This window comes from Ammospiza caudacuta, chromosome 6 (genome assembly GCF_027887145.1).
Source record: "Ammospiza caudacuta isolate bAmmCau1 chromosome 6, bAmmCau1.pri, whole genome shotgun sequence".
Taxonomy (NCBI): domain Eukaryota; kingdom Metazoa; phylum Chordata; class Aves; order Passeriformes; family Passerellidae; genus Ammospiza; species Ammospiza caudacuta.
The window spans coordinates 61,682,608-61,701,796 of NC_080598.1; positions in this window are offsets into that span (position 1 = coordinate 61,682,608).

The window sequence follows — 19,189 nt, forward strand, 5'->3', positions numbered from 1 at the left end:
CTGTGGCCTTTTGTTGTGCTAATAAATCCCCACTTTGGGAAACACTGCCTTTCTGCAGGGGCAATCAGTTTCCCTGTCTCTCCTCTCCCTCTCCAGCATAATGAACTTGAGGAATTAAAGGCAGCACTGCCAGTCAGAATGATGGAAGTGGGGTTTTACTGCATCTCTGGGGTCCCTGGTGTCCTCAGAACCAGAGAGGACATGGCAGGGGTGGCTTGGATGCTGCAAGTCCACAAGGAAGGGAGGCCCAGCTGCATGCACAGCTCAGTGTGGGCTCTCTGCTCTCTGCTGGAGACAGGCTTAGGAGTTAGGTGGGTTTCCCAAAGGTTTTTCTTGTGATCTGTCTGCACTGCCAGGCCTGACTCTGGCTCTGAAATGCTTCACCCAAGGATGGGACCTGAGCACTGCTGGCCATTTTAGAGGGAAGCTTTCTGTGGAATAGTTGGTTTTGGTCAGCCCTGGAGGGTCCCCAAGTGTTCAGCTTGAACTGGAAGCAAGGAGGGCAGTCAGAGCCACCTGTGGCTCGAGGGAAGCTTGGGGGAGCCTTGGGAGCTCAGACAGAGTTTCCTGCAGTGCCTGCAGGTCCTTGAAGCACCAGCACCACTCAGCCCCTTCCCTTCTCATCCAAGGCCAATAGACTTGGGATTGGGCTCTTAAAAATGTCCTATGCACAGCTCCTGGAGTTGGATTCATTCCCTTGGAATGACCAGGTGGCAGTAGGGAGGGGATGGGGGGTTCAGGTGGGAGCTGGAGCTCCAGTGGCCTGACACTGCTGATTGAATCTTCACCTCTGCCTTGCCAAACCAGCAGCTTCTTTTGGAAGAGGCAGGACAAAGAAAGCAGCCAAGAAGGGCCCTTCTCATCCTCAGTGCTGGGTGAACTGCAAGGCCCTGAGTGCTGAGGGTGGTGGCATTGGCACAGCAATGTCCCTGCAGCAATAACAACCCCTGGACTCCACTCAGGACCAGCCACTCACCTCCCTTTTGCATTCTCCTGATAGGACAAGGCAGAATTTCCTTGCAGGCACTGCACAACAGCTTTGGCATCTCCAGCCCCACTTCTGACAGGAGGAACCAGCCTGCCTGGCAGCTCTTGCCCCCTTGGAATGCACCTCCACCACACAGCTGCTGATCCCCAAAGGTGTCTCTGAGGCCAGATGTTCACCCTGGTGAGGCTGCTCTGGACTGCTCTGCTTCCACAGAGAGCTGTGAGCAGTCCTCGTGCTTCCCTGTGGTTTTCTCTTGTGGACAGGAGCAGCTCCTCATCCTGTAACTATGGAATGTAGCACTTTGTTAAAGGAAAACATTGGGAAATAAAAAGCTGTCCATCAGAGCTGACTCTGAGTGCCTGTCTCCCTGATCTTTGGCTCATTCAGTGTCCCAGGCGAAGCTGTGAAGTGATGCTTGGAGGATTTGGGTGTTGTGTTTCTTTCTCCAGGCTGCATGGTCAGTGCAAGAACTCAGGCTGGGCTTGCAGGGGTCACAGGAGCCGTGGGGAACCTCAGGCTGGCACTTTTTGGGAGGATTCACCTGCAAGTAGGAGTTTACCATAGGCTGTGATGACCCCTAAGTCCCTTGGTGTTTTGGTTTGAAAAGCCAGGTGTCTGCTAAGGAGGGTAGCAGCCTCCCCTGAAATGGAAAATGCAAACCCTCTCTCTCTGAATTGTTATAATTTTGAAATTAAGGGGCTCTCAGGCAAAGATATGGGAGCAGGAATAACAGTTCTTGTGGTATTTGCAGGGGTCCCCAGGACAAGATGAGACATGAGGAATTGAGACTCTGACTCCATGTCCTTAGAAGGCTGATTTATTGTTATATTATATTATATTATATTATATTATATTATATTATATTATATTATGCTATACTAAAACTATACTAAAGAAAAAGATACAGACAGAAGGCTTAACAAGAATTAGAATGAAAAACTCGTGACTGACTCCTCGGAGTCTGACACAGCTGATGGTGATTGGTCATTAAGTAAAAACAATTCACATGAAACCAATCAAACAATGACCAGTTGGTAAACACTCTCCAGAACACATTCCAAGGCAGCAAACAAGGAGAAACAATCAGATAATTGTTGTTTTCATTCTTTTCTGAGGCTTCTCAGCTTCCCAGGAGAAGAAATCCTGGTGAAGGGATTTTTCAGAAAATATGACAGTGACAAGTTATTAGGGAAAAAAATTAAATAAACAGTGCAGTAATACAAAACAACACTGCCAGAGTCAGAATACACCTGACAGACCCCCTGTGTATCAGGGGGGTGTCCCAGCCCCATGCCATGGGGGCTCAGCCCTCCTGCAGTGCCAGCTGTGGCTCTGCTGCAGCAGGGATCCTGCACAAGGGGGGAGTTTTCCTCTGCAGCTCCAGGGCTGCTGCAGATGGGCCTGGGCCCCTCTGGCAATGCAGGGCAGCAGAAAGCTGCTCCTCTGGCAATGCAGGGGGCAAAGGCTGCTGGGGTGTCCCAACCCTCAGATTGGATCCAGGTAGGAACGCTTGGCTCCTCCCCTGGGCGGAGCATCTCCCCATGGGATGCTGGGATTGGATCAGCCCTGCAGGGACACTCAGTGGCCATGGACAGCAGAGATCTCCTGGAGGGAGGGTTGGCTGTGGGAGAGATAAAGAAAAAACTGCCCCATGAACAGAGATAACTGCCCCACCACTGACAGATGGTAAATAAAATACACAGCCCCATTTCCCACCTCAGACACCTGGTTTGCAGTGGCAGGAATGAGCCCCAACAGTGACATTTCTGTGCACACCAGGACATTTTTCCTTTCTGTTTTGTCCTGTTTCTGATTTCTCTGTGCCCAGATTTTCCAACACCCCATACCAGGGTTTCTGCCTGCCCTTCTCCCACCTCCCCCCACTAACAAAAGGCAGCAAGAGCTATTTGTCACCGTGTGTGTTTTCTCTAATGGAAAATGGCTTGTTCAAAACAAGAAATTCCCAGGGAAATAGCTGCTTGGGGATTGCATGAACACAATCTTTGCTAATTGGTAGTTGCCAAAAACAATCTGTATATTCATGAAGCTGTTTGCTGCACTGCTGGCTTTTTCCAATGAAATACAAGACCTGCTGAAAGAAGATAAACAATGACAATGTTTTTATTTTTTTTCCCTCTGGGTCTATTTCCTTAGGAAATTACTCTCTGTGATCTCCCTGCCTCACTCTGAGCCTCTGTCCATCAGCTGGTCTCCTTCTAATGTCCCTGACTGCCAACCAAGCCAGGGGGTTGTGAAAATGGGGAGAGAAAAATCTATAATTAAAAAAAAAAACAAAAAAAAAAAACAAAAAAAAACCAAACCAAAAAAAACCCCAAGAAAAGTGTGTGTGTGGAGCTGCTCTGAGGCTGCAGAACTCCTGCATTTTCAGCATTTATATGTGGTTTGATGGAGAGGACGAGCTGGATGTCCTGGAAATCATTGGGGTTCCTGCCCTGTGTGGGTTCTTTGGGGATGAACAAAGCCCAGGGATGAGCCTGGCACAGGGCTCAGCCAATTTCAGTCACAAGCTGGACCCTGACTGTGCAGAGCAGCACTGACAGCCCAGCTTGGGGTTGTTTTCATCAATATATTTGGGAAGGACAAACCAAAGGCATTCCCTGCATGTTCTGCTGCTAAAGGCACACACCAGGATCTGTGCTCAGGGCCAGGCACACAAAAACCTCCTTTATTTGAGGCAGATCTCATCCTCCCTCCTGTGAAACCCCTGCACATTTGGAGGGGTCACAAGCACTTTAGGGTGCACAGAATTTCAGTGCACAGTGAATTTCAGTTCACTCTCAGCTCCTTTAAGGCTCACAGAGGTTTCCCCTTTTTTCCCCCAGTGGTGATGCCATCCCAAGGGAAGGGTTTGGGTCTCAGCCATCAGCAGGGAGTCAACAGAGATGTTCCCAGCAGAAATGTTTCCTTTCTTAATGATAACTGCTGGGCACCCAGTGCAAATCCACATGGTGTTTGCAACCCAAGTTTTCCACCTACCAGGCACTATGGTGTTTTCTGATTTACTTTAAGTCCTTTTGGCTTAGCTCTTAGTCTGATTTTCTGGTAATAATATCCTCCCAGAGTGATGGAAATGTGCCATGCTCTGCTTCTGTCCAGAAAAACCTTCTTAGCATGGGCTGAAGGACCTCGTTCAGCAGATGTCCAGGCAGGAACATTCATGGGTGAGGAGGAGTTGTTCTCTTCCCCCAGGTAACAAGGACAAGGGGAAATGACCTCATGTTGCACCAGGGGAGGTTCAGGTTGGACATTAGAAAAATTCCTTACAAAAAGAGTTGTTAAGCACTGGAACACACTGTCCAGGGCAGTGGTGGAGTGCCCATGCCTGGAGGGATTTTAAAGCCATTTGGATGTGGCACTTGGGGACAGGGGTCAGTGGTGGCCTTGGCAGTGCTGGGGAAAAGGCTGGATTTGATCTTTTCCAAAAGCCCTCTGGGCTCCTCTGGCCATGCAGGGCAGCAGAAAGCTGCTCCTCTGGGAGTGCAGTGGGCAAAGGCTGCTGTGGTGTCCCAAAGCTCAGATTGTATCCAGGTAGGAATGCTTGGCTCCTCCCCTGGGCTGAGCATCTCCCAGGGCCCTGCATTCCCAGAGGGAGCCCAGAGGGCTTTTCCAACCTAAAAGATTCTGTGGTTCTCTGAAAATAAAAAGTTGCCAAAGACCTGAGCAGCTCCTGGCAGTGCTGGGCTGTGCAGGGACATAAATGGAGATTAATGGCAGCTTTTGGCTGTCCTTTCCCAAAAATATCCCCAGAAAACTCCTGGGTCTGCACATGGTGCATGAAGAGGAGTGTTAACCTCTGTGTTGGGCCAGCATTTGGGAGCAGAGCTATGATTTTACTAATTTTCCAAATCTTTAATACAAAGTGACTGGAAGGGCAAAGTACAGTCAATGAGACTCTTCACCAAGGATTTCATCTGAGGCAGAGGAAATGGAACTGGGCAACAAAAGAGGCTGATGTTAACAGATTTTATTTTATTTTCCTTAATTGGAGGGAAAATTTGTAGTGTGTTAAAAAAACTAAATTCCTGCAAAAAAAGTGATTGTACTCATATAAAAGGAAATTCAGAATTAAATCAAGACTGTCTGATGTAAATTTAAAACATCTTCTCTTACACAAGCAAAGTCTCAATAATGAAAATATTTGCCAGGATCAGGCTGTAACCTGATCTGGGATTTGCAGTCAAAATATTTAGATCACTGGATTTAACTGTACTTTAAATCAAGAAGCTGAAAAATCCTTATTTTAAATAATTTGTCAAGTAGATATTTTTTCAATTTTAGCTCTTTTCCCAAGGTTCATTCTTGCTGGTCAATATGCCCTTTAAAAGTTATTGATTTGCTTCTGGAAATCATCTGCCCATGGAGCTGTGCTTTATTCTTGCCATAACTTAATCTGCAATTATGGGAAGCAATATCAGGATTTTGGATTTAATTTTTTCCCCCCAGATTGCTTATACTTTGCATTTTTAATACTAAAAAAATAGCAAATAGCAGTCTTCCATTCCCCTGACTTATTGCATTACATTCCTGTCTGGTTAAATCTCACTTGGATACAGGCTGAAAGTCAACTGAAATACCCAGAAATTGGATTTTTGTTACAGGGCTGCAGAATGGGAGCTGCACTGTTCTGTGAACATCCAGCATGGGCTGGTGGTGACAAGCAAGGTAATTTGGGCCCAAGGAGCTGTTTGTGAGATTAAATAACACACCAGCAATGTGAATCCTGTATCCCAGAGGAGTTTGGAGCTGCCCCCACTTCAGCAGGAGCAGGAGTGAAGAGTTAACCAGAAAAAAATTGATATTCAGGACACAGCCAGGGCCAAGGAGACCTGCATAAAAAAATACTCTGCGCTTGGATTTAGAATGGAAAGGAGGGAGGAAGTAAAATGCATCATTGAATCCAGGCTGGAACGAGGGAAAGCTGAGCTGTGCCTCAGTGCTGGGCACGTGGAATTCATTTATGGGCAGCAGGGTGCCAGGTCTGCAGCTCCTCTGGGCCATGGATTGCATGAGGAATGGTGGCAGAGCTTTGTTGGGTGCTCTGTCCTTGCTGGAAGTGACAGAAGAAGCTTCCAAGGCCACCATGGCTGACAGGATCTGGGCAGAGGTCACTGCCAGGGGGCTGCAGGAGGGGATGCACAGTCCAGGGAAGACTTTCCTCTAGAATTTAAAGTGAAAAATGTGGCTTAACAGCATGAGAAACAAAGGGCTAATCAAGGGATTTGGCTGCATGCAAGCTGTACAGCAGCTATTAAAAATAAGTATTTAATTGGATATTTGTTTTGCTGTCAGCAGGCTGGGCTTAAAAATATATAACTATTACCCTGAGACATCTGAGTGTGGAAAGAGGATGAGGCTGTGGAAACACTGAGGCAGGAGATGCATGGGGGATTTTTTTTGGATAGCAGAGCACAGACTTTTAGGAGACAGGAAATAGGAAAAAGAGATTATAACTCACATTTACCTGGTGAACCAGAGCAGGGCTTGTGGGGCTGAACAGCATCCACATTATTAGAGTCTGCACAAGGCTCTCCTGGACACCCCAGCCTGACAGAAACCTGGAGCTGAAATTTCACTGTGGATTGCTTGGGAGCTTCACTGCCATGGCAAACCCTGAGCCCTGGCACTGGTGCTCATGAGAAAACCACAGTTTGGGAATTTTCTGTGGAAGAGGGATCTCAACTATGGAAATGAAATGCTAGAGTGGTTCTGTGGGCTGAACATTGAATCTGAAGAACAGTGAAGTGAAGGAAAGGCTCTTGCTTACCTGGCTGTTCCTGAGGTTATAAACCCATGGCCACTGCTTGTAAGACAAAATTGAAGCAGTATATGTAATTTTGGGTCTAATCAGCCACAAATGAGTGTATAAGGCATCAAAAATGGATGCAGTGGAGAAGGAAAGTGGTGCAGTGATCAGTCTGGATTTAGCAAGTGAACGTGAGCACTGGAAATGCTGCAGATTAATTAAAATCTGCATCCAGCAAAGCCAGGGACATTGCCATGAAGCTGGCTGGACCTGCCACACTTCAGGCAGCAATGGGAACATTTATGGCCATGTAACTACAAGAGGCACTGCAAGTGTGAAGTGTCTGGGCAGGGACACCTTCCACAAATCCATTTTAAGATGATTGAAGAGATGGGGAGGGCATGCCCTGGATAGATGAAAGTACCTGACAGAGATTTGGTCATGGCTGAGTATCCTGCAGCTCTTGTGCCACCCGGGAGGAGGGAAACTGATTCAGGAGAGAAAAGGATGTCTCTGCTTTTAGGAGAGCAGCAGGGTTGCTCATCCCAAGCCCTGGCTGGGATGTAGAGACTGAATGTCCCATGCCCCAGGATTGCTAGGTGGTCCACTACCAAATTAATTTCATCAGCCTTGGTTTTTCCTTTTTTAAGAGGAAATGTCCCCTGCTATGCTCATGTCCATCTGCCCACGGCAGTCAGTGCTGCAGGGTGTTTTTCCTAAATGGAAGTGTCAAAAGACAAAAACGTTTTTCTCTGCAGTTTGTTTCTTCCTCTCTGGTTTATTGGAGTGTCCAAAGACCAAATTGGGCCCAGGTTGATTTTTTTTGTTTACTAAAGCAAATAGCCAGCTCATCACAGGGTGGGTGAGGTGCAAAACTCTGCACCTTGAGCCCCACACCTTCCTACTGTGCTTCCTCCTGTGAATAAACAGCTGAGAGCTGGGCACAGCAGAGCCCACACTCGTTTCTCCAGGTCCCTTTGCCCATTTACCTCCACCCTGCAGATCATTCAGCATGAAGAAAGCAATTTTTTGCCTTTGATACTGAGAGCAGGGAGAGGGGTAATTGGAGCCTGGGAGGCTCAGGAGCTATGGAGCCATTTCAGCCCTCCCAGGTCTCTGATGTGCTGTAAAAGCAGAGAGCAGTTATAATTCCTGCCCATTTCTTGCCCAGGATGATGATTTATCCTGTAGCCACATGAAAGCAAAATTCCTCTGATCTGGTTCTTTTTTTTTCCCCCCCTGCACCTGATCAGGATGTGTCATATTTCAGATTAAAGGGATTTTCTTTGCCAGTGCTGAAGGAAAACCTGTGTGTAACATTTACTTTTTCTGTCCTTTAAAATAATGTCCCCTGTCAGAAGGGAGTTGTTGCTGTGCTGGTGTCCTGAGAAATTGGATGCTAAAGTGGATACCTGGAGCATCTCATGAAGAACCAGAGAGAAAGTGGTTTAGTGAATCTTTTGTAAGCTCCTTTGGAGGGGGAATGAAGATTCATTTGTTGAGGAGTGACCTGGGATGCAGGAAATGAGGCCTGAGTTTATTCTGTTGCTGCAGGAGCAACAGGAAAATTAATTACAGGCAGGACAACAAATTTGGTGGCTGTCCTGAGATGTGTGGCCTTTGGGATGCCCAATGTGGGAAATGTCACACAGGGTCAGAGCCATTCACCATCCCCTCCCTGTGCTCTGGTCAACAAATGGCACTTCAGGAGGAGATCTGGGGGACCCTGATGGATAAAAGGAGCTAAATGGGGAGCTGCTGCCTTATTCTGGGATTTTTATTTTTACTCAGGTGACTCCTCGAGAGCTGGGTCCTGAACTGCTGCTTGGGAACAGGCAGCAAGCAGCCTCTAGTGCATGTCATCTCAGCTCTGTAATAGCGTTGCACCTCTGGAAATAGCCAAGATGTTCTAAAGTTGACATATTCCCTTCTTTTCATGGAGTATAATGGCACATCAGAGGCGTGGGCTGCATGAGAAACCCTCCTGGCAAGCGGCAGTGCCGCCGATGGGGAGGATGGTGCCTGTGATGTCTCTTTGTCTGCTGCTCCCCTCCAACTCCTCTCTATTAACAGATGCTTTTCAAGGCAAAGAGAGAGGCTGCACACAACCTGAACTCCCACTGCTTCAAGGCAAATCAGGCCCTTTTCTTTCAGCAGCCTTTGGAAGTGCAAGTCACAGCCTTGCCAAGTCTCCCTCACAGAGCAGGGGGAGCTGAGCTGCCTCTTGCTTCTCCCCCTGGCTCATCCAGCAGCCTTCACTCTGTCAGGAAAATTAATCCACAAACATCAGTGATTTATGTCCAAAAAGGAGACAGAGGAGTCCTTTTACTTTATTCAAATAAAGGGAGAGGCCATGGGGCATTCCCCTGGGGTGTCTCAAATTTTTGGAGGACTCAGCCTCCTTTTTATCCCAATTTCCCAGCCACATTTCCCTTCTCTCTTTCCCCATTGGCTGAGGTACTTGAGAGGTCCAGACTTCCCAGTATGCCTGATACCAAAGATTCCCCTCTAAAGTACAACCCTCCCTTTTAATTTTTAATTCTTATGGAATTCAGGGTTTTCCCCCATTGTTTCTTTCATCTTTCAATGCCCAATTTCATTTATAGGCCAACCTACAGTTTCTCTGTAAAGTCAAATATCTTTTTGGGCTCTGTGCCAGGGTCTCTGAGCCCCCTGGCAGGGTCTGGGCTGCTCAGGACAGCCAGAGGGATGTCCTGGGTTCTGACACCCTCCTGCTCTCCTGAAGAAGCTCTCATTTGGGATGGGGATGTTGCAGCAGGATGTCACCAAATGCTGTCATGGCCACATTGTTCACACTGTCCCTGCAGCCCCTCTGTCAGTTTGTGGTGGCTCCTGGTAAGGCTGGACGCTGAACCACTGTTCCAATGGTCTATTGAAAAGCACACCGTCCTTTCAGAAATAGTAATGGCCACAAATGAAATAATTTGCTGGGTACAGACAAGAAGAGGCACTAACTGCTCATAAAGCACAGGATGTCCACCAGCATCTCTAGAGTCCCCAGATGAAATGCTGCTGTGACCTGTGACTGCTGAGCATTTCCCTGAGAGCATGTACATTACATTTTTTAAAATAGATATGGCTGTGCCAGCTCACAGGCAACAGGATTTTTTTTTTTTGCTGCTCTTAAAAACCTGCCAGGGGAGTCATCACCACCAGCAGCAATGCAGCTTTTCTCCAAAGAGATCAAGCAGCAGTGTTTCATGACTTTATTTAGCTGTATTTATGAAAGGGCTTTGCAGAGAACAGGATCCACCCTGGGAGCACCTTTGTCACCCTCATCCCACCTGTACAGCTCCCAGGCTTTGGTTTCTCCCAAGAATGGAGGAGCCTCTCCAGTGTAGAAGTCCATCCGAAAATCCTTCATTTTTTGCCTCACAATTGTCATGAGAAAAGACTACTGAAGAGTTAAAACTGCTGAGCCGGTTGGGAAAGAAAGTCTCCTGCTTATCTAGTGTGTTCACAAGTGATGCTTGCAGAACACGCCATGCTGTACTCGAAGGGGGCATGCTGCCCTTTTCTGGACAATTGAACTGGACTTTCTTCCAAACTCCTGACCTGGCTGGACTGAGCTCTGGGGTGGCTCCCCCCCGCTCCATGAGAAGACCCCTCTTGCCTGTCTTCAACCACCGTGACGGACCAACAGAGATGCGAATCGCCTCATCAAGGAACCAAGAACCCCTCTGGCACCCTATTGGCACCCCCATGGCACACCCCTGGCAACCTCCTTCCAGAGACTGGGACTGCACTCCCTCCCAACTCAGGGAGGGGGAAAACTTAACGTACCTGTGAGCATTCGGCCATGAAAACAATGGACTTCTCCCCTCCATGGAAACCTAATTTCAGTTACCTTCCCCCAACCAAGAACAGTATATATATTGGGGTTCGGTCCGACTGCCCTTTGAGATCTCCCCAAGATGTGTACCAGCGAGTTTCGGCGGCGGGACCCTGAAGACATCACGTTTTGGTAGCTATACCCCATTCCCTGACCTCCTTTCCTCCCTTTTTCCTTGTCTTACCCTTCTTTTCCCCGGATCCCTTAACCAAACGCATATTTAGCTGTGGTTATAATCAATAAATTGCACCTTGTTGATTTGTTACTGCAAAACCCCTGTGCCTTGTGTTGGTTATTTTTGCACCCAAAAATCATTCGTCACCCGTTTATTTCGGGCGGACCTTCACATCCAGCAGTGGAACCTGGTGAGTGTCTGCTGGAACACCCCCATGGACCCAGCTTAGGGAATTACCTGGGTAAGAAATAAACCTGAGGACTTGCAGATTCTTCCCTTGATCTACTGCCAATCCTTGGAGTGTTGGTGGTCAGGGCAGGGGGGAAATGGTAAAAATAAAGAAAGATAAGGTTTGGCTCTGCTACAGGAAGCATCTCATGCCACCTTGAGCAGTGTAAATGGGGAGAGAAAAGTCTGCTCAAGTCCTTGCAGTGATTCAACAGGACAATTCAGGCTAATAAAGGCTACTCTGGGCTGTCCTGCAGGGTGCTCTGCATTACCTGAGCTGCCATGTCCTATGGGTTGTAAAATATTTCTTTTATTCTACTGCTCTCACCACTGGTCTGTGTGACGGTGTTCACAGAGGTGCGAGGATGAGGGAAGAGATGAGGATCTGACTCCATGTTTCAGAAGGCTTGATTTATTATTTTATGATATATATTATATTAAAACTATACTAAAAGAATAGAAGAAAGGATTTCATCAGAAGGCTGGCAAAGAATAGAAAAAGAATGACAACAATGGCTTGTGACTGACTGAGACAGTCTGGACAGCTGGACTGTGATTGGCCATTAATTAGAAACAACAACATGGCCCAATCCCAGATGCACCTGTTGCATTCCACAGCAGCAGATAATCATTGTTTACATTTTGTTCCTGAGGCCTCTCAGCTTCTCAGGAGAAAAAATCTTAAGGAAAGGATTTTTCATAAAAGATGTCTGTGCCAGGTCTGTGCCACACTCCTGGTGCTGGGAGGGATTTTTGGTGGGTCCCTGTGGGCCCTGCTTGGGACACAAGCAGCAGCCCCTACTCTCTGAGAGCTCAGCCAATACATGTGTTTTCCAAATGCCATGGGAATGGAAACAAGTTGGTTTTTTTTTTTTTTTCACCCTAGAGAGCAACTGGTGCAGCTTTTCCCCTTGAATAATGCTTTGGAAAACAAATGGTTGGAGGGCTGTGGCAATTTTCTTTTTTTTTTTTCCTTTGCTTTCTGGGTGATTGCTGAGCAGACCTAGAGAGGAAACTGCAGGAGGGGACCCTTGGATTGTTATTTCCAAAGGAAACAGTGCTGGGATCAAAACATCTCCAGCAAAATCTGCCATTCCTGCTCCTCAGATCCTCATCCCACAGCTCTCCCAGGCTCCCCTGCCTGCTGGGTGACAATTCCAGCTCCTCTCTGGCATTGCCTTGGCTGGAGAATGGAGTTTAAAATGCTCCCAGCTGTGGGAATTTCGCTGTAGCACTGTCCCTGATTTATGAATGGAGATGGATATGAAAAGAAGCCCAAACCTCCTCTCCAAGCCCGTTTTCATCAGACCCTGGGCAGCATCAGGCCCCTTCCAGCCCCTGGCCAGAGTGAGGAGGAGCTGGGAAGATGAGGACCTGGGAAGCTGCCGGGGAGAAAGAAAGCAGAGTTGGCTTTGGCCAATACTTGACCTCTCAAGTGCTTCTGCATTTTCCAACCCCTGGGTTGTAACAAATCTCCTCACCCTTGTATGAATTCCTAGGAACTGCAGTTTCTCCACGTTTCTTTGGGCAAAGGAACCAGCACAGGCTGGGGCTGCACAATTCTGGAGGGCTCTGGAAGTACAAGAGGAATTTAGTATGGTCACAGAGCCTCAGGGCCTTTTGGAACTTGAGATTTCCACTTAGAGACACTTCTGACTCCCTGGGATGAAATGTCTTGAACAGAAGGGGTAGAGCATTGTCTTTTCCAGGGGAACATATGGAAAAGTTCAGTTCAGCTGGATTGTGAGGGGTTGAGGTGGCAGGAGCAGCAGAGGACTCAGGTCAGGACTCTGTCAGTGCTGAGCTTCACCCACGGTGAGAGAAACAAACTGATCCATGCTTGTGAGGGCAGGGAGCTGCATTTTGAGGTCACCTCTCATGGTTGAAGGTGTGGGGGCTCCTTGTAGGGCTGGGACAGGGTGGGTTTCTCTGTCCTGTGGTGGCAAAGGGAAACTGTGGAGAATGAACAGCTGCTGAGTGAACGTGCTGCAATTTCAAATCACCACTGTGGAGCCCAAACTGGATTATCATGGTGAAACAGAGCAGGCAGCAATTTATTTTTCATGGGATTGATTTCTGTAAGCTGCAATCTTATGGATATATTTTTTCTTTAGAATGATTGGAGATGCATCTTCTCTCCTGCTGGGATTTTAGCATAAAAACTTCACCAAGTTTGTGGCATTACTCGTGATTACTTTGGCTGAGGGAAAAGGAGAGGTGGCTGCAGCACTACCAACACATTTCCATTAGGCAGCCTTAGGTCTCCAGCTGTTCATAATTGGAAGTGAAACCATTATCCAGATTTTTCAGATGGAGGCAGTGAGTCCCTTTTTGGTGAAAACATTGTCAAAGTTTATTTGGCAGAGGTGGAAATAGCCCAGTGGCTTTGCAACAACATTGCAGCAGCTTATATGTGTGCAAAGCCCAAGAATATCCAAATGTGAAATTAAATCACTGCTGTGAAGAGCTCAAATTCAAGGAGTCATAGCAGTAAAAATCAATCAAGGACCAGCTTTATTCATATAGTAACTGGAATAGGCATAAAATTGCAAACAGGTTCTTCAGAATGTTGTCCAGGGGTGGTTACATGCTGTGATGATTGATGGGGTTGAATTCTTAATACTCCCTTTGGGTTTACTATAAGCTGCTCACACTTATTATAGATCTACTATATTTAATTTTGTTACCAAGTTAATTGTATTTTCCCTAAGAGCTCCAGTAGCCTGCTGTGTATTTCTGTGTCTCTGCCAATGAACTGCTCCACTTATTGGCTAATAACTGACTGTAAGAATTTTTCTTTATAACTGCAGTGCCCTTAAATGTTTCTGGTAATGTGGTCTGCATAAGTATTCTTCTGGCTTCTCTTTCAGTTTGCCTTGCTCTGAGCACAGCAATACTTTGAGCTACTTAAAGGTTTAGTGCCCCTTTGTCATATTTACTATCAGGATGTGAACTGCAAATAGAAAAATGACTGCTTTGTAAAAGCCACTCTAATTGCTCCCAAATCTCCCTTAGTGCAAGTGAATCTTGAAACAAAGGCTTAGAAAGACTGAGTTTGTCAAACTGTGCAGTGTAGCTTGGAAATATCAGGGGAATAGCCAGGGAAGCAAGGAAAAACACACTTTCCATACATAAAGGGGCTACAAGGGAGCTGGAGAGGGGCTTTTGACAAGGATCATTGCTGGATCTGGCCTGGAGATCCAGTGGTTTATCCTTCCTTCACATCCCCTGTTCATGTAACTTGACCCTTTGCTGCCCAGGCTGCTGGAGTGGGTAATTAGATGTGAAATGAAAAGCTATAACGGATATAAATTATCCTCTGCAGACCTACAAGGTACTTACAAAGGAGAACAAACTTTTAAGGGAGTCTATAAACTTAGGTTTATGTCCTGGCTCAGCTTTGGATTCAGTAGGAGAATATAAGGTTGAATTTTATGTTTTTCCATGGTGACAGTAACTGTCCCTTTGGGAGAGTCACTTTGATATCCTCCATCAGGAGAAATCTCAGAGAGACAGGAGATCACACTGAGGACAGGCACGAGCTCTGGCAGCTGAACCTGGGAACAGCTGGACAAAGTTCCCTGGCCTCTGCCATGCCCTATAAATGCATCTTTTGTTTCACAGCTGAGGAAGCCTGAGGCAAGAGGAGTTGAAATTTGGCCTAAGCTCACACTGGCAGCCAGACATTTCCCATGAGTCACAAATCAGGGGAATTATTGTGATGCTTTCTATGACTTTTGAAATTTTTTTTTTTTGTTTAATCTTCCTTGAAGTACCAGTTAGGACATGATGCTGAGTGACAGGCATCTATTCAGGGTGTCATCAAGGATCCTTCCCTCAGGGTGGTTGAAAGTGGAGAGGAAATGGTAAGGAAAGGATCTTGAGATATTAATGAAATGATAAAATGCAAGCTGACATTCAAAGGTAGTATGTACAGAGGAATATTATCTTACAAAGCATTTATACAGAGAAGCCGTGAGCTGGCTGCTACAATCCAGAAAAGAAATCTTAAAAGCTGTGGCAATACTTCCAGAGGTGCTCAAAAATGAAAACAGCATGGGAGGGTTATTAGTAAGAGCAGATAACAAACCAGAAACCATCACTTGGCTTTTTGTGCACATCCCTAGTGTCTGCATGAGGCTGTGTGTGTGCAGTGCTGCTCCCTTGGCTCAGAAAGGACATCTCAGATAAAGCAAACCAGAGAAAGGCACAGTGAAGGACACCAGAGATGGCCAGAGATACGGAACAACTTCTGAACAAGGAAAAGGGAAGTAAATAACACCCTTCAGCCTGGAAAAGAGATTAACAGGGAGAAAATTGGATGGAGTCATGTGAAAGCAGAAGGAGCTGGAGAAGATTTAAGGGAGCAGTTCAACACTGTTTCTCAGAATGAAGAGACAAAGGGGGCACTATCAAGTGGTCAAGTGGGAGGTTTTAAGGCAGCAAAATAAATTAACTTTCACAATATGCATTTTAAAGTGAGGCACTTCTTGTTGTAAGACTGTGTTTATAGAAATGCCTAGAGGCATTCAGAAAAATCAGGGAAGCAAAGTCCTTTCAGATGCAGCTTAGCAATCACAGAAAAACATCTTGCCACCTGTGTGAGGCATTGGAATTAGGATGGGATGAAGCACCCTATGGAACTGATTATCTTTCTCCATTAATTGCAGCAGGAATGCAAAGGTTCAGTTTAGACTTGACAAGGATGTTTGGAACAGCTGAAGGAAGGTGTGATAATTCTTCTCACCCCTTCTGACAAGTTCTCCTTGGAACTGACTTGCACAAGGCTTGTAGGAAGATAAATCCTTCCAGGTACAAGTTGATGAGCCCAGCTTGTGATCAAGTCAGCAAAAAGCTGGATTCTGAGGCTCGGTGTTGGAAAAGCACAGGAACAGCAGCTGGTGTCCTGGAAAGATAAGAAGCAGATCCAGGAGGGAGCAGAGGAAGGTGGAGGGGTTCAGAGTGGAGGTGGCACAGGAGGAGGGACAGCCCAGCCCTTTGGTGCACAGCTGGCATCCATCCTTGCCAGGAAACATTCCTGGCATTCCATCACTTCCTTGAAAAGGAATTACAAGTGCTTGAAAGCCACGAGTGTTCCCTCAGCTTCCATAATAATTCTGTGTATTACAGTTCCCTCTGGGTTTGGTTTGATGTTCTTGTAATCTCTTAAGTAGCATTTTGAGGCTACTTTTCTAAGTGGCTGCTTGTATTTCTGTTTGGTTTTGGGCTGTTTTATTAATTTTTTTTTTTAACACAGACAGGATGTGTCTTTGCCTGCACCACATAATTCTGGTCTGGTTTCCCTCCTGTATCTCACTGAGTGATACTGTCCCAGAGGTTTTGGTCTCTCAGGTTCTTTTAAGGAGATTGATTTTTGTTCCAAGAAAGCAAAGCCTTTGTTAGTGTTTCATTGCCAGGCAAGGCAACCAAAGCATGAGGAGGGATGATAAGCAAGTTCCTTATCCCCTGTGCTCAGGGATTATCGGTGATTTGTTTTCTGAGGTCCACTCAGACACGCAGTGGGTTTGATTTGGGGATGGCTTGAGCTCTCCAAGCCACTCCTGAAGACACTGAGAGCTGTGCCTTGAACATAGGAAGTGCTAAACCACAGTTAAATACCTGGAAATTGGTACTTTCGTCTCTACACCTGTGTGTAAAATGAGGGCTTTCCATGCCAGTTGGGAAGTCTAAAAAGTGATATTTTTTTGCAAAACTCCCAGTTTCTCCTGTGCTGAGCATCCCAGAGGGAATAATTCATGTTCAGTTCAGTGCACAGGTTTGGTGCTGTGTGGGAAACAGGGGCTCAGCTCTCACACAGAGCATGGAAAAATGATCACCTGGTTCTTGTCCCCACTGTGCCAGCAGGTAAGAGACTTGCAGGGAAAAATAGTGTACAGTAATTTCATGGAATGTGGGCTTGGGTTTGGGAGGAGAAGTAAAATCCAGTTTTGAGGCTGGGCTACTTTTTAAGCCTTGGAGATTTGAGGGGGATGTGTGTGGAAGGAAGGAGGGGATGGCTCTGTGTCCAAGACAAGGGGGGAGAAGGGGATGAAGAGGAAGAGCCATCCTTCAAACTGGGCATAAATAACTTTACCGTAACAGGATTTAAACACAGATTTTGGAAATGGGGCAGCTGCACAGGGCAGGGGGAGCTTCATAACAGCAGGGTGGGTACCAGGAATGATTTCAATGGTAAAAGCCCACCCAGCACAGTCTTGATGGCACAGACAACCTAAAGCCTGGTGCTTCTGACCCTTTTAGGGCTTGGCCTTACAACCTTAACCTTAGTAGTTCCTGTTCTTGATGTAATAAATGGAGAGAATAAACAGATACTCATGACATCTCCTTGAAACAGAAACATTTGATTTATACTGCAACTGAATAGCTCACAGGGAGACAATTTATTAAAAACAAAGGGAAATGACTGGAGACCAGTTATTCTTCACACCAAATGATAGGAAATGGTTGTTTCTTCTCCAAATTTCAATAGTATCACAGTCACAGCCCTGAGTTTAGTAAATTCATTTCCCTTGGAGATTATACAAGAAAATGTGTCACCTCCACATTACACTCGAAATAGAAACCCAGCACTGCCCTGGCTGGCACAGGAGAAAGTTTCCTGCCCTAGAGTGTGCCTTCTGACAAGTATTATATTAAAAAATTAAATTAAAATAAAATAAAATAAAAATAAAAAACCCTTCTACAGAACCAGTGCTTTGTGGTACCCTTTCACGTAGATCTCAGGGCCAGCCCAAATAACATTTTTGTCATTGAAAAATGATGCTGCCAGCAGTGTTGGGGATGAATGTTTTTTCTTCTTGGGTAAAGAAAAATTATGGTGTTTTTTCTAAAGATAAAGATTCACATATGGCAAGAAGGAGCAGCAGAAAATTAATCACCTCCAGACACTGAAAACATTGTTCATGGTAAGTTTATATTACTCTGGAAAACAGCAAGAAGTGTTACAATTTAAAGGTAATATATTTAGCTAAAAACAGTAGCAGCTGGCTCTGTTCTTGATGAAAGGTTTCATAATTTATGTGATGAATAGCAATCAGTTTGGAGATTTTCTGGATATTTCAACATTACAGCTCGTTCTGGCTGCAGAACAGGTTGGTCTGGGCTGGTGTTTGAAACACAAGCCAAACTCTGATCACTGTGAAGACCAAAGATCCCATTTAAATTATTTCAGTGTAATGTGTGTGATCCCTAAAGGAAGAACCATATTGCCATTTCCCCCAGGCAATTTCAATTTAAAAAATAAAAGTGTGGTATCTGGCAAACACAGGATAAGGGGCTTTGTTATAAATAAGAATATCAGATAGAAAGGTTGCCCAGGGCTTGTTGGCAGTCTGGAAGCTCTTCAAGTAAAATATCAGTAAGAAGGTGCAAATGAGATATCTACACTGGATCCTACCTCTGAGGGCTCAAGCAAAGAAAGGAACCAAGCAGCAGACCAGGAGATCTTGAAGGAAAAAAATAAAATTAAATGCTTATGGAAGCAGGAAAAAATACCATCAGAAAAGTTGGGTAGCAGCAGGAATCTCTGTGGACACAGAAATAAATCTCCAAATAGAACAGCTCACACAGAAATTTCAGAGACAGCCATAAGATATGCTGGGAAAAAGCCTGGATTTCATTAGAAAACTGTTTGCAATAGAGACCTGCTGCCCCTCCCAAGCTTCCTCCTTGGACACAGGACAGATCCCCAAGGAGCAGGGCCAGGTGAGGCGCTGGAGAACAGCACTGGAACGGCTTTGCCTTTGGGACACGGCAATGGCTGAGAAGTTGTACCAGCAGAGGGAGCGGGACACCAGATTTCTTTTCCTACACAAGTGTCTAGTCCAAGGAGTTTCCGGAGAGAAACCAGACTCTGAAATGCAGGCTTTACCCACTGATCCTTTAGAGAAAGGGTCAGTTGATTTAGGTTTTTTGCCATGGCTAGGAAGTAGCTGCAGAGGCAGAAGAATAAAGTTTCCAAATATGCTTTGCATATTTACAAAGGAAATGAGGAAAAAGCTCATGATATCTATAATTTTAGGGCACTGGTCAGACTCTTCCAGTGCTGTTTTTAATGTCCTGCCCTGAAACATCTCAGCTTGGAGGCAGATGAGGTTCAGGAGTGAATACTCTGGGCAGTGGGGCTGCAGTAAGTGATGAGACCTGGACAAGGACACCGGG